Below are 12731 nucleotides of genomic sequence, written 5' to 3' on the forward strand. Positions count from 1 at the left end.
CATGCACCCCTTCCACCACAAAAAAGGGTAGACGGAGCTATGTCCTGATAAATAAACCAGTTCTGCCCCCTCGTATGTGATTCAGTTTCTTTCTCTGGCCGCAGTCAGAATACGCGCTGTGTCCACATAGGACAAAAGGCCACAAACCACATCCCGCAGTCTCTCCGAAAGTTTTGGCGCTGGTCTCAGTACCCGGTGAATACGTTCAATTATAATTGACTGCGCCATCTCCTGGCCCACCCGGTCAGCGAACACTTCCACCGCCACCTTGTGTAAGGCCTCTGTGGCCCAGGTTTCCAGGAGACCTTTGATATGGATGTTCCATCTTCTGCTCCGGTTCTCCTGGTCTTTAATCAAAGTTAAGGTCCTGTTGATTTCATCAGTGTGGGTCGCCACATAGCCGACCAGGGCTGTGGAGTGTGCCACAATCTCTGTGGCTATATTCTCCAGACTCTCCACCCGGTGGGCCAGTGGTATAAGCTCCGACTTAATGTCCGAAAGTTCCATCATCACCGGTCTTAGTGTCTGCTCCAGAGCTTTAGTGAGGAAGGCCTTGGAGATGTTAATGCTATCCGATTCTTCCTCTTCTATCTCCGGTGCGCCCTCCGGCTCCGAGTTATCAGCTACATTTGGCTGTTGATCCCGCGGCCATCTTGGTTCTAGCTCCTTGTGAGTGCACACCTTTCTTTTTGAAGAATATCTGCATATCTTGTTGGCCTTTGTGGCGTCTAGAGGTATCCAGAGAGTCAGCACCTCTCTCTCTCTCATATTTGACCATGATGGGTCCGGTCACTTGCTTTTTTTTCGGGTCTATAGTGCTTGGGTGCAGGCTCTGCCCCCGGACTCTGAAATGATTTTGACTTAGCTTTTGGATTCTGACACTGTTCTGGTTTTTCCTGTCTAGTTTTGATCTATTTCTGTCTAACTACTGTTTTACTCCATTATGTTTATCCACCACTAAGTTGTGGGCTGCCACACAGCAGCGTGCAAGGAGGTAGGGACAGTGGTATAGGAGGACTACAGGGCTGCATTGTTTACTACCCTACAGTACAGCTACTGTACTGCTGCTGATCCCAAAAAATGTTTGCAAGATTTCTTCTGTTTCTTTTGACACTACCAGTTGTGTGTATAAATATGAGCAGGCATCTGCCCCAGTGATAGCAAAATGTTTGGATGCTTGTGCAGAACAAGCCATTGTTCCTTCTGACATTAACATTTGTGCAGGTATAAATAGGAGCAGCCATCATTTTTAGACTGCTTGTTTAGAACAAGCTACTTTCCCCCCCCCAAGAACACATAACACATGCTTTGTAAACACACCTTTTTTTAATACCGTCAATCATGCGTTATATGTCAGTGTCACAAATTTGGCAAATCGAATATGAAACAAATTTGAAGAAGTTTGCTTATCGCCACTTTATATTAATTTTAATTGTATTGCTTTGTATAAATTGCTGCTTCTTTCTATTAACAACCTAATCTGGGAAAATGATTAAATAGGAGACATATAAGATGTGCGTATATTTATAGGAGGATGGTATAAGCCCATTTACAAATTAATGTATTGATACCAGGATTTAGCTTCATAATGAATCAGTAAGTATATATGTTATTCTATTTGTTGTCCTTGAACTCTATGCAAGTGTAGACCTGTGCTTTTTAAATCTTCTTTCTTGTTGACCTTGGCTTATAGTGGAAATATGAGCATCAGTACATGTAATGGTTATCTGTTTTCACCTATAATATCATATTTCAGCAAGATTAACACTATATTTTTGCAGCTTGCTGGTGCCATACTCTTGTGTTGCCATTTAAGAATTAATCCAGGCACTGATGAAACAATGGGAGAGATTTGCTAATCAAAACTTGGCACAAACTATAGCACAATATATACCATATTTTCATTTATATGTTTTTTTAAATACTTTGGGGCACATTTATTAAGACCGGCGTTATTAAAGCCATAAACTGGAGGTGAATTCGCCGAAGTTATGAAGAGTAGCAGGTCTCTCCATAACTTTGGCGCATACAGCGCCAGTTCTAAATGTAAGACAGCTTCTAAGATGTCTTACATTTAGACCATTTTCTACACCTAGAAAGGAAATGCTGGCATAACTACTGTGTGGTGGCATAAATTTGGAGTAATTGCTATGTGGGAGCATTTAGGGGACTGGGTGGGATTAGGTGTTTAGTTATGTTTTGGGCAGAGGTAGAGGCATGGCCTAATGCAGATTTTTTTTTGCCATGGTGCACACATAGTGCCCTTCTTCCTTCTTTTCTAAAGTTGGGAGATATACTAAAACAGGCGTAGAAAATGGTGAATGAGACGGGCCTTCCAGCCTGTTCTCTTCCCTGTCTATGATACACCCACAATTTTAGACCTGGTGTGAGTCGTAGATAGCGGCACAATGGTTAGTTGCACCTCTATCTGCACCATAAATGCACCAAATTTACGCGTATTTCAGCATAGTAAACGATCCCCTTTGTTTGGCTCTTCCAACAAGGAGTGTGGCTTATAGGAAAACGGGCCTAGTTTAGGATGTAACAGTGCATGCCATACCTGCAATAAAATATTGATACAGGCCAGAGTAAGGCCTACTAATACATGATATAAACTGTGGGAGATTAAAGCTGCACTGTGACTAATTGCTATGGGCAACAAAGACAGTTTGACATTTACACAGTTTTCAAAAATCTGCCCAAACGAACGATCATGGTTATGCCACAACAGAGAGGCTGGACTAACTGACAGGTAAGTATGCGACAGTAGCAGCTGCGGTGGTGGCAGTAGCGGCCATAATAGTAAGGAAAATGATCATAGGCAGGCAGGTATGATGAGGCTGTCAATAAATTGCCATAATTGACATACAGTATCTATTCATTAGCCTCATCCAGACGTGTGTGAGAATCCTCATGGATCCATGCCTCATTTATTTTCACAAAAACTGATGTTTATTGCTCACTGAGAAGGCCGCACATGCTCAGTTTCAGCCTTCAACTGCCTCCTGAGTTGGTGTAGGGAGAGCACGGACTCGCCACTATAGCTGCAGCAGAAAAAAAAACCTCACCTTTAACTGGTAGCTTGATATAAATCTAGAAGAGCAATAAATGAGGAGATCTCTGGATCCATGTGAGGCACAGGGCTGGTTCTAGCTTTGTTAGAAAGATATTGTCATGTACTATATGATCTCTGATTTTCATTTTTTACATTAGTCATGGGATAACCCCTTTAAGCAAATTGTGAAGGATGAATGACAAAAGGTGAAGCGAACCAAAGAGGCATACCACCTCATAGATGGAACAGCATTCCACGGATAAGCTGTTAAAACGACTACTTTATTATTCCTTCTTAAAATAAATATTCATACGGTACAAACTATGGTAGTGCTGATTAAAATTACATGTGACCCCTATCCCACATGTATTACTTCTCATACATTAACTGCTCACTTATCTCAACATGTCCTGTGATGTGTGTCACGAAATGACGTTATATTGGATAAGATGCCATACAACGTTTAGACAGCAGGTGGCGCATTGTGTTACTAGCTAATACCTGAACATAAGGTCAAGACTTGGTAATGGAATTACAACAGTGAAATTTTTGCCGGGTTCACGTCACGTCTTTGTCTTACATTTAACATATATAAAAATATATATTGTATATATTAAACAAATCCCTCCGACGGATGCTCTTTTTTTTTTTTTACTGTGCAATGATTATCATATATTTTGACCTGCGTCATTGTTCACTACAATTCTACACTCACCTAAAGAATTATTAGGAACACCATACTAATACGGTGTTGGACCCCCTTTTGCCTTCAGAACTGCCTTAATTCTACGTGGCATTGATTCAACAAGGTGCTGATAGCATTCTTTAGAAATGTTGGCCCATATTGATAGGATAGCATCTTGCAGTTGATGGAGATTTGAGGGATGCACATCCAGGGCACAAAGCTCCCGTTCCACCACATCCCAAAGATGCTCTATTGGGTTGAGATCTGGTGACTGTGGGGGCCATTTTAGTACAGTGAACTCATTGCTATGTTCCCAACCAATTTGAAATGATTCGAGCTTTGTGACATGGTGCATAATCCTGCTGGAAGTAGCCATCAGAGGATGGATACATGTTCTCATTCTGTTTACGCCAAATTCGGACTCTACCATTTGAATGTCTCAACAGAAATCGAGACTCATCAGACCAGACAACATTTTTCTAGTCTTCAACAGTCCAATTTTGGTGAGCTCGTGCAAATTGTAGCCTCTTTTTCCTATTTGTAGTGGAGATGAGTGGTACCCGGTGGGGTCTTCTGCTGTTGTAGCCCATCCGCCTCAAGGTTGTGCGTGTTGTGGCTTCACAAATGCTTTGCTGCATACCTCGGTTGTAATGAGTGGTTATTTCAGTCAACGTTGCTCTTCTATCAGCTTGAATCAGTCGGCCCATTCTCCTCTGACCTCTAGCATCCACAAGGCATTTTTGCCCACAGGACTGCCACATACTGGATGTTTTTCCCTTTTCACACCATTCTTTGTAAACCCTAGAAATGGTTGTGCGTGAAAATCCCAGTAACTGAGCAGATTGTGAAATACTCAGACCGGCCCGTCTGGCACCAACAACCATGCCACGCTCAAAATTGTTTAAATCACCTTTCTTTCCCATTCTGACATTCAGTTTGGAGTTCAGGAGATTGTCTTGACCAGGACCACACCCCTAAATGCATCGAAGCAACTGCCATGTGATTGGTTGACTAGATAATTGCATTAATGAGAAATAGAACAGGTGTTCCTAATAATTCTTTAGTTGAGTGTATATGCCATATACTATGATTTAGATACACTTGGTGTCAGTATACAGTGCTAGTCTAAACACAAATAAAAAAAATCCAAAAGGCTGCGCTCACCTGATATATCTTGAGATGGAAGCACGGACTGTGCTTGGAAAAGGCACCAAGTAGAGAACTAGTAAAAAATGAAGGGGGTCCAGCTTCCAAAAAAGATAATGTTCTTTATTCCAATAACACACAGAATAGTTAAAAATCCAACATAGCAGACAAGTCTACGTGTTTTGGATACTCTAATACAGATCCTTATTCATGACAAGAATAAGGATCTGTATTTGAGTATCCGAAACGCGTAGACTTGTCTGCTATGTTGGATTTTTAACTATTCTGTGTGTTATTGGAATAAAGAACATTATCTTTTTTGGAAGCTGGACCCCCTTCATTTTTTACAGTGCTAGTCTAGTATTATATTTATTATACTCAAAACAACACACACCAACCACAGAATTGTGCAGTAATTATTATATACTTTTAACAGTCTCATTACATGTTACAAATGTACATAATACAATTCAGACACATTGGGTGTCAGTATATACATGACATTTAACATACTTATTGATTATTGATTGTCTGCTGAGCTATGTATCTAATCCAATCATATGTGATACTGTCCTCTTAGCTGTGTACCTAATCCTAACATGAATGATACTGTCTGCTAAGCCAATGTATCTAATTCTATCATGTGTGATACTGTCCTCTGAGCTGTGTATCTAATCCTACCATGTGCAGTACTGTCTGCTGAGCTGTGTATGTAATCCTATCATTTGTGATACTGCCCTGTGAGCTGTGTATCTAATCCTATCATGTGTCATACTGTCTGCTGAGCTGTGTATCTAATCCTATCATGTGTCATACTGTCTGCTGAGCTGTGTATCTAATCCTATTATTTGTAATACTGTCCTTTGAGCTTTGTATGTAATCCTGTCATGTGTGATACTGTATGATAAGATGTGTATCTAATTCTGCCATGTGTGATACTGTCCTTTGAGCTTTGTATCTAATCCTGTCATGTGTGATACTGCATGATGAGCTGTGTACCTAATTTTGTCATGTGTGATACTGTCTGCTGAGCTGCTAAACTGTGTATCTAATAGTGTCATGTGTGATAATGTTTGCTGAGATGCTGCATCTAATCCTGCAAAAATATGGATGATGTCCATGTGCATTCTGTATTTTATGGAACGGAACAGCTGGCCCCTAATAGAACAGTCCTATCCTTGTCCGTAATGCGGACAATAATAGGACATGTTCTATTGTCTTGCGGAACGGAAATACGGACATACGGAAACAGAATGCACATGCAGTAACTTAGTTTTTTTTGCGGACCGATTGAAATGAATGGTTCCGTATAGGGTCCGCAAAAAAAAAAAACGGACACCGAAAGAATATATGTTCGTGTGCATGAGCCCTAAAGGCTGAGACATTGGTTTTCATCCAAAATGCAAACTTCCTAAGAGCACAAAATCAAATTATACCAGAATTGTAGCTAAATAAATATTCACTGCAACCAATGTTTCTGCTTCCCACAACTATCAACCCTATTTTCCTGCATTGCCTAAAACACCCTAAAACCCCTGCACCCAGCAAGCAACTTTTTATCTCTCCCTCCATCTGACCTCCTGGAATTATAAGAATGATAGAGACTGGAAAAGTTGGGAATTTAAAATGAGCCACTTAAAATTCCCACCTTCCTCAGTTCCACTCCCAACCCTTAGGATTAGATACACAGCTCAGCAGACAGTATCACACAGGATAGGATTAGATACACAGCTCAGCAGACAGTGTCACGCATAATAGAATTAGATGCATAGCTCTTCAGACAGTATCACACAGGATAGGATTAGATACAAAGCTCAGCAGACAGTATCACACATGATAGGATTAGATATACAACTCGGCAGACAGTACCACACAGGATAGGATTAGATACATGGCTCAGCAAAAAGTATCACACATGATAGGATTAGATACGTGGCTCAGCAGACAGTGTCACATAGTATAGGATTAGATACATAGCTCAGCAGATAGTATCACACATGATAGGATAGGATACACGGCTCCACAGATAGTATCACACATGATAGGATTAGATACATAGCTCAGCAGATAGTATCACGCATAATGTTTGGATTCTGGATTTAGTGTTTCTACTATAGGGAATTCTGTCTAAAACACAAAAACGCAACACTACTGCCCTCCCAACATGTTTCACTGCTGAAGCAGCATCAGAGGAAAAGACATGGACAGCAGCGTGTATAGACTTCTGAGCCATAAAATTCTACAGTCGTGGCCAAAAGTTTTGAGAATTACATAAATATTGGAAATTGGAAAAGTTGCTGCTTAAGTTTTTATAATAGCAATTTGCATATACTCCACAATGTTATGAAGAGTGATCAGATGAATTGCATAGTCCTTCTTTGCCATAAAAATTAACTTAATCCCAAAAAAACCTTTCCACTGCATTTCATTGCTGTCATTAAAGGACCTGCTGAGATCATTTCAGTAATCGTCTTGTTAACTCAGGTGAGAATGTTGAGGAGCACAAGGCTGGAGATCATTATGTCAGGCTGATTGGGTTAAAATGGCAGACTTGACATGTTAAAAGGAGGGCGATGCTTGAAATCATTGTTCTTCCATTGTTAACCATGGTGACCTGCAAAGAAACGCGTGCAGCCATCATTGCGTTGCATAAAAATGGCTTCACAGGCAAGGATATTGTGGCTACTAAGATTGCACCTCAATCAACAATTTATAGGATCATCAAGAACTTCAAGGAAAGAGGTTCAATTCTTGTTAAGAAGGCTTCAGGGCGTCCAAGAAAGTCCAACAAGCACCAGGATCGTCTCCTAAAGAGGATTCAGCTGCGGGATCGGAGTGCCACCAGTGCAGAGCTTGCTCAGGAATGGCAGCAGGCAGGTGTGAACGCATCTGCATCACAGTGAGGCGAAGACTTTTGGAAGATGGCCTGGTGTCAAGAAGGGCAGCAAAGAAGCCACTACTCTCCAAAAAAAACATCAGGGACAGATTGATCTTCTGCAGAAAGTATGGTGAATGGACTGCTGAGGACTGGGGCAAAGTCATATTCTCCGATGAAGCCTCTTTCCGATTGTTTGGGGCATCTGGAAAAAGGCTTGTCCGGAGAAGAAAAGGTGAGCGCTACCATCAGTCCTGTGTCATGCCAACAGTAAAGCATCCTGAGACCATTCATGTGTGGGGTTGCTTCTCATCCAAGTGAGCGGGCTCACTCACAATTTTGCCCAAAAACACAGCCCTGAATAAAGAATGGTACCAAAACACCCTCCAACAGCAACTTCTTCCAACAATCCGACAACAGTTTGGTGAAGAACAATGCATCTTCCAGCACGATGGAGCACTGTGCCATAATGCAAAAGTGGTAACTAAGTGGCTCGGGGACCAAAACGTTGACATTTTGGGTCCATGGCCTGAAAACTCCCCAGATCTTAATCCCATTGAGAACTTGTGGTCAATCTTCAAGAGGCGGGTGGACAAACAAAAACCCATTAATTCTGACAAACTCCAAAAAGTGATTATGAAAGAATTGGTTGCTATCAGTCAGGAATTGGCCCAGAAGTTGATTGAGAGCATGCCCAGTCGAATTGCAGAGGTCCTGAAAAAGAAGGGCCAACACTGCAAATACTGACTCTTTGCATAAATGTCATGTAATTGTCGATAAAAGCCTTTGAAACGCATGAAGTGCGTGTAATTATATTTCACTACATCACAGAAACAACTGAAACAAAGATCTAAAAGCAGTTTAGCAGCAAACTTTGTGAAAACTAATATTTGTGTCATTCTCAAAACTTTTGGCCACGACTGTAGTTTGCATGAGCCTTAACTGTCAATGGCCGTGCTCGTGGACTTTTGTAATAATAGGAAAACTGGACTCATAACAACAAATCAGAGATTTGCTTTTGTATCTTAATGGGAAAGTGCCTAACAGAAGAGTGTTTCCAACCTTCCGAGGAGGCCATCCCACCTAATCATAGAGTCCAGTACCTCCTTAATGTGCTGCTAACTCACATGCGCCTGTCCACTTTCTTCCTGGACCTGCGTACCACAGTACATAGTGCGGGCCTCGGCCTCACTATATGTACTGCGTATGTGCAGCGCCACTGACTTCTTCACTGTGGAACGCCGTGGTCCTGAAGAGACGGAGCCAACACTCTTCTTAGGAAAGAACATGAGTCACTAGAAAGCATTCTTTGTGCATCTTTATCCACTAAACAGGAAAGCTAAAGTTTCAAAGGAGAACGCATGAGCTCTCTTAATACTCATAACTGGTCAAAAGGGCTTATATAGCAGCACAGTGGTGCTGCAGTGATGAATCGAGCTGTGGTGCACATGCACAGTACATACAGTGGGGCTGATGCCCACACTATGTACTGTGGTGCACAGGCCCAAGCAGAGAGCGGAGAGGTAGAAGAGGAGGGTTTCGGTGAGTTAGGAGCACTCGGGGGAGATACTGGGCTCTCTGAATAGGCAGGTTGGGACTCGTTTGCATATAGGACACACTTCATTTTCTTGCAATCACAGATGTACAGAAAGGAACCAAATGTATGTTTTAGGCCGTGTTTGTGTCCACAACAGGACTTGAGCATTAGTCATATAGGTGAAATGTTGCTGACAGATTCCTTTTAAATTTACACTATTGTTACTATTTGTATTTTACCCAAAATTTTGTGCAGTACTGCAGGAAATCCTTTGCAAACCTGTTCCTGCCCTCATATTCTCCACAAAGAAAAAAGTTAAAGGGGGTTCTCCGTGCCTTTAATATTGATGACATATCCTAAGGATGATGGCTAACCTGCGTCACTCCAGCTGTGATGAAACTACAACTCCCAGCATATTCCATTCATTTTAATGGAGTTCTAAGAACAGCCAAGCAAGTGTGCATCTTGGGAGTTGTAGTTTTACCACAGCTGGAGTGCCGGAGGTTAGCCATCACAGTAGATAGGTCATCAATATCAGAACGGGGGGGGGGGTCCTGACACCCGGCGCCCCCGCCGATCTGATACTGATGACTTATGCTGAGGATAGGTCATCGATATTAAAAGCCCGGAATACCCCTTTAAGCACACATTAGATATATGTGGGCCAAACCAGCTACTGGTGAAAAGATTGACAGTTGGATTTCAAAATGCCAGATCCTTTTGTTCTCAGAGGAGATAAGCTGCCACCAGAGGAGTCTTTCAGTAGCTTTCTTCCACTTCCCCATTAAGAAAGACATGTCCCCTCATCCAAGCTGAGCGTGCAGGTGTATGGGGGATTGGGAGAGATAGTTGACAGCCGAACAAGTGTCCAGTCCACAGCCATCGAATGTGTATGACTAGCCTTAGTCTTGCATTAATGATTGATAAAGGAGGGAAATAGTCTAATCTGTTCTAAATCATTGTAAGTGATGTTATAGATGAACCAGAGCTGGACGCTGTACATCTGGAAAGATTAACTTCTCAGATTGTTTGTCTTCAATGCTGTTGAGGAGACGGGCTCCTGAGAGTGAATTTAGCTGCTTCATAAAAGCACTGAAGATAATGTGGAAGCTACACGTCTTGTTATTGATCTGTGAGATAAAAGGAGTATTGAGGTTTTGTGATTGATATGCTGGCCTCCTTCCTTGTGTTAAGGCTTTGAAACGATTACAACTGTACTGGAAAAAGAAACCGACTTATCCAAAAGTAGCAAATCAATACTTTCTCCTTCAGTATAACCTGAAAAGAAAAAAAAAACTAACTCCTTGTCCCAAATTGCGCATGTTCCCATTTACAGCTTATATGTGCCATGGATAATGATCACATTTCACATTCAGAAATCTAAGACATTATACCATGCTCACAGTATGCATATGGTACAACTTTGTTACAAGAATGTGAAACTATGGAATCACTAAAATGTGTTTTTTACACAATAGAAGCTTTTAAAAAGGGAATTTTCCCCAAAAGTGGCCTCATATCGACCAGGAATGACACTTCTAGCACTTGATAACTGTGGTTCTATCTGATCTAATTAGCTGTTATTCATTATAGAAGACATGTAGCATTACACGCAGTGGCATACCTTCAATGGAGGCAGAACACACAATTGCTACGGGGCCAAGGAGGACAAGGGACTGGTGCTGTGCTTCCTGTCTATACAAAGGCACTGCATTTTCATGAAGCTGCCACTAGGGGGAACTGAGTGCAAATAAATTATTACATACATCTCTAAATCACTACTCCCCCCCCCAAATACAGTACAAGACTGGTTGCCACCACTAGGGGGAGCTCGGTACATACGGTAGGAATTTATACAGTTACTGTATAAATTCCTATGCACCGAGCTCCCCCTAGTGGTGGCAACCAGTCTTGTACTGTATTTGGGGGGGTGGGTGGGAGTAGTGATTTAGAGATGTATGTGGGGAGGTTTATCAATGTTTTTAAGCTAGTTATCTGAATACATTGAGAAATATGATGTTCAGAATGAGCGCCATATTTATGATGCACATGTTCCGCTTTTTCTGACATAGAAGTCGGATAAAGTGGGTGATTTTGTTTTATTACTTTTTAAAAAAAATAAAAAATAATCTTATTTTTTTTAAATTCATCAGAATCCTGGGGTGGTCTTCATTGCCTGGAACTGTTAGACACACATGTACTTTCAAACTGGTTGGGGCAGGGGAGCCCATACAAAATTTTGCTATGGGACCCTATGAGATTTGTGTATGCCTGTGATTACATGGCCATCCATGTAATATACAGTAGAGATGGCCTTGCAGTTCGCAGCAAAATTTACTCATTCGTGGTTTGCCGAACATGCGAACATATGGTGATATTCGCCGGCGCCATATTCTTTTACATTGTGAAGAACTTTGACCCATGACACATCCATCAGGTGGTACAGGACAGCCAGTTGAGACATTTCAGCACATGGACACACCCCTTACCTTATAAATAGACCTGATCTGGCAGTCATTTTTCATTCTGTCTTTTGTCAATGTAGGGAGAGGTTGCTGTGTGGAGCAGGGACAGACTGTTAGGAACACCAAACGCTAGCTAATAGGGCCACAAAAGTCCTTTTAAGGACTGGTATAGGTGTACTATTGATTGGTGTGCAGTATTTAGGGGTGTAATACACTTATAATATACTTTCTAATATAGAAAGCATATTATAGTGGATTTGTATAGTGCAGTATTGTGACTGGTGATCGGTTCTGCAGCGATACTACAACAACAAAGAGTGACAAACGCAATTAGAAAAAAGTATTATAACTGGTGTGATATACCAGTGGCCCCCAAAATGACATATTGAAGCGGGGTGTTAAATAAGAATATACTTTTCAAATAGTGTATTTGGGTGCTGCAGAAATGTATCCGCTTTCACTGCGTTACCTCTGCTACACACAGAGAGAAAATTTAAAGGAATTTTTTTTATAACTGTCGTGATTATAGACCAGTTGACCCCAAAACGATATATTGAAACAGGGTGTTATCTAAGAATATACTGCTCAAATAGTGTATTTTGGTACTGAAGAAATTTAGCCGCTTTCACTGCGTTGCCTCTGCTACACACAGTGAGAAAATTTAAAGGATTTTTTTTTTATAACAGGTGTGATTTATAGTTGACCCCAAAACGACATATTGAAGCAGGGTGTTATATATCTTCTTCCACATACACTGCGCTTCTCTAGAGACTTTTGTCACCGGGTCATTTAAAAAATGACAGGCAAAGGAAGAGGCATGCCCTTCCGCAGGGGTGGTAGGGGTAGGGCAGGTGCACCAGGCAGGAGCCAAAGTGGGAAGTTGCAGAAGGTGTGTTCAATTACATCAAAGGACGCACCAGACTTGGTCGAGTGGCTCACTCAGCCTTCCGCTTCTGTACCCTCCTCAT

This window comes from Bufo bufo, chromosome 3, assembly GCF_905171765.1.
Source record: "Bufo bufo chromosome 3, aBufBuf1.1, whole genome shotgun sequence".
Lineage (NCBI taxonomy): Eukaryota > Metazoa > Chordata > Amphibia > Anura > Bufonidae > Bufo > Bufo bufo.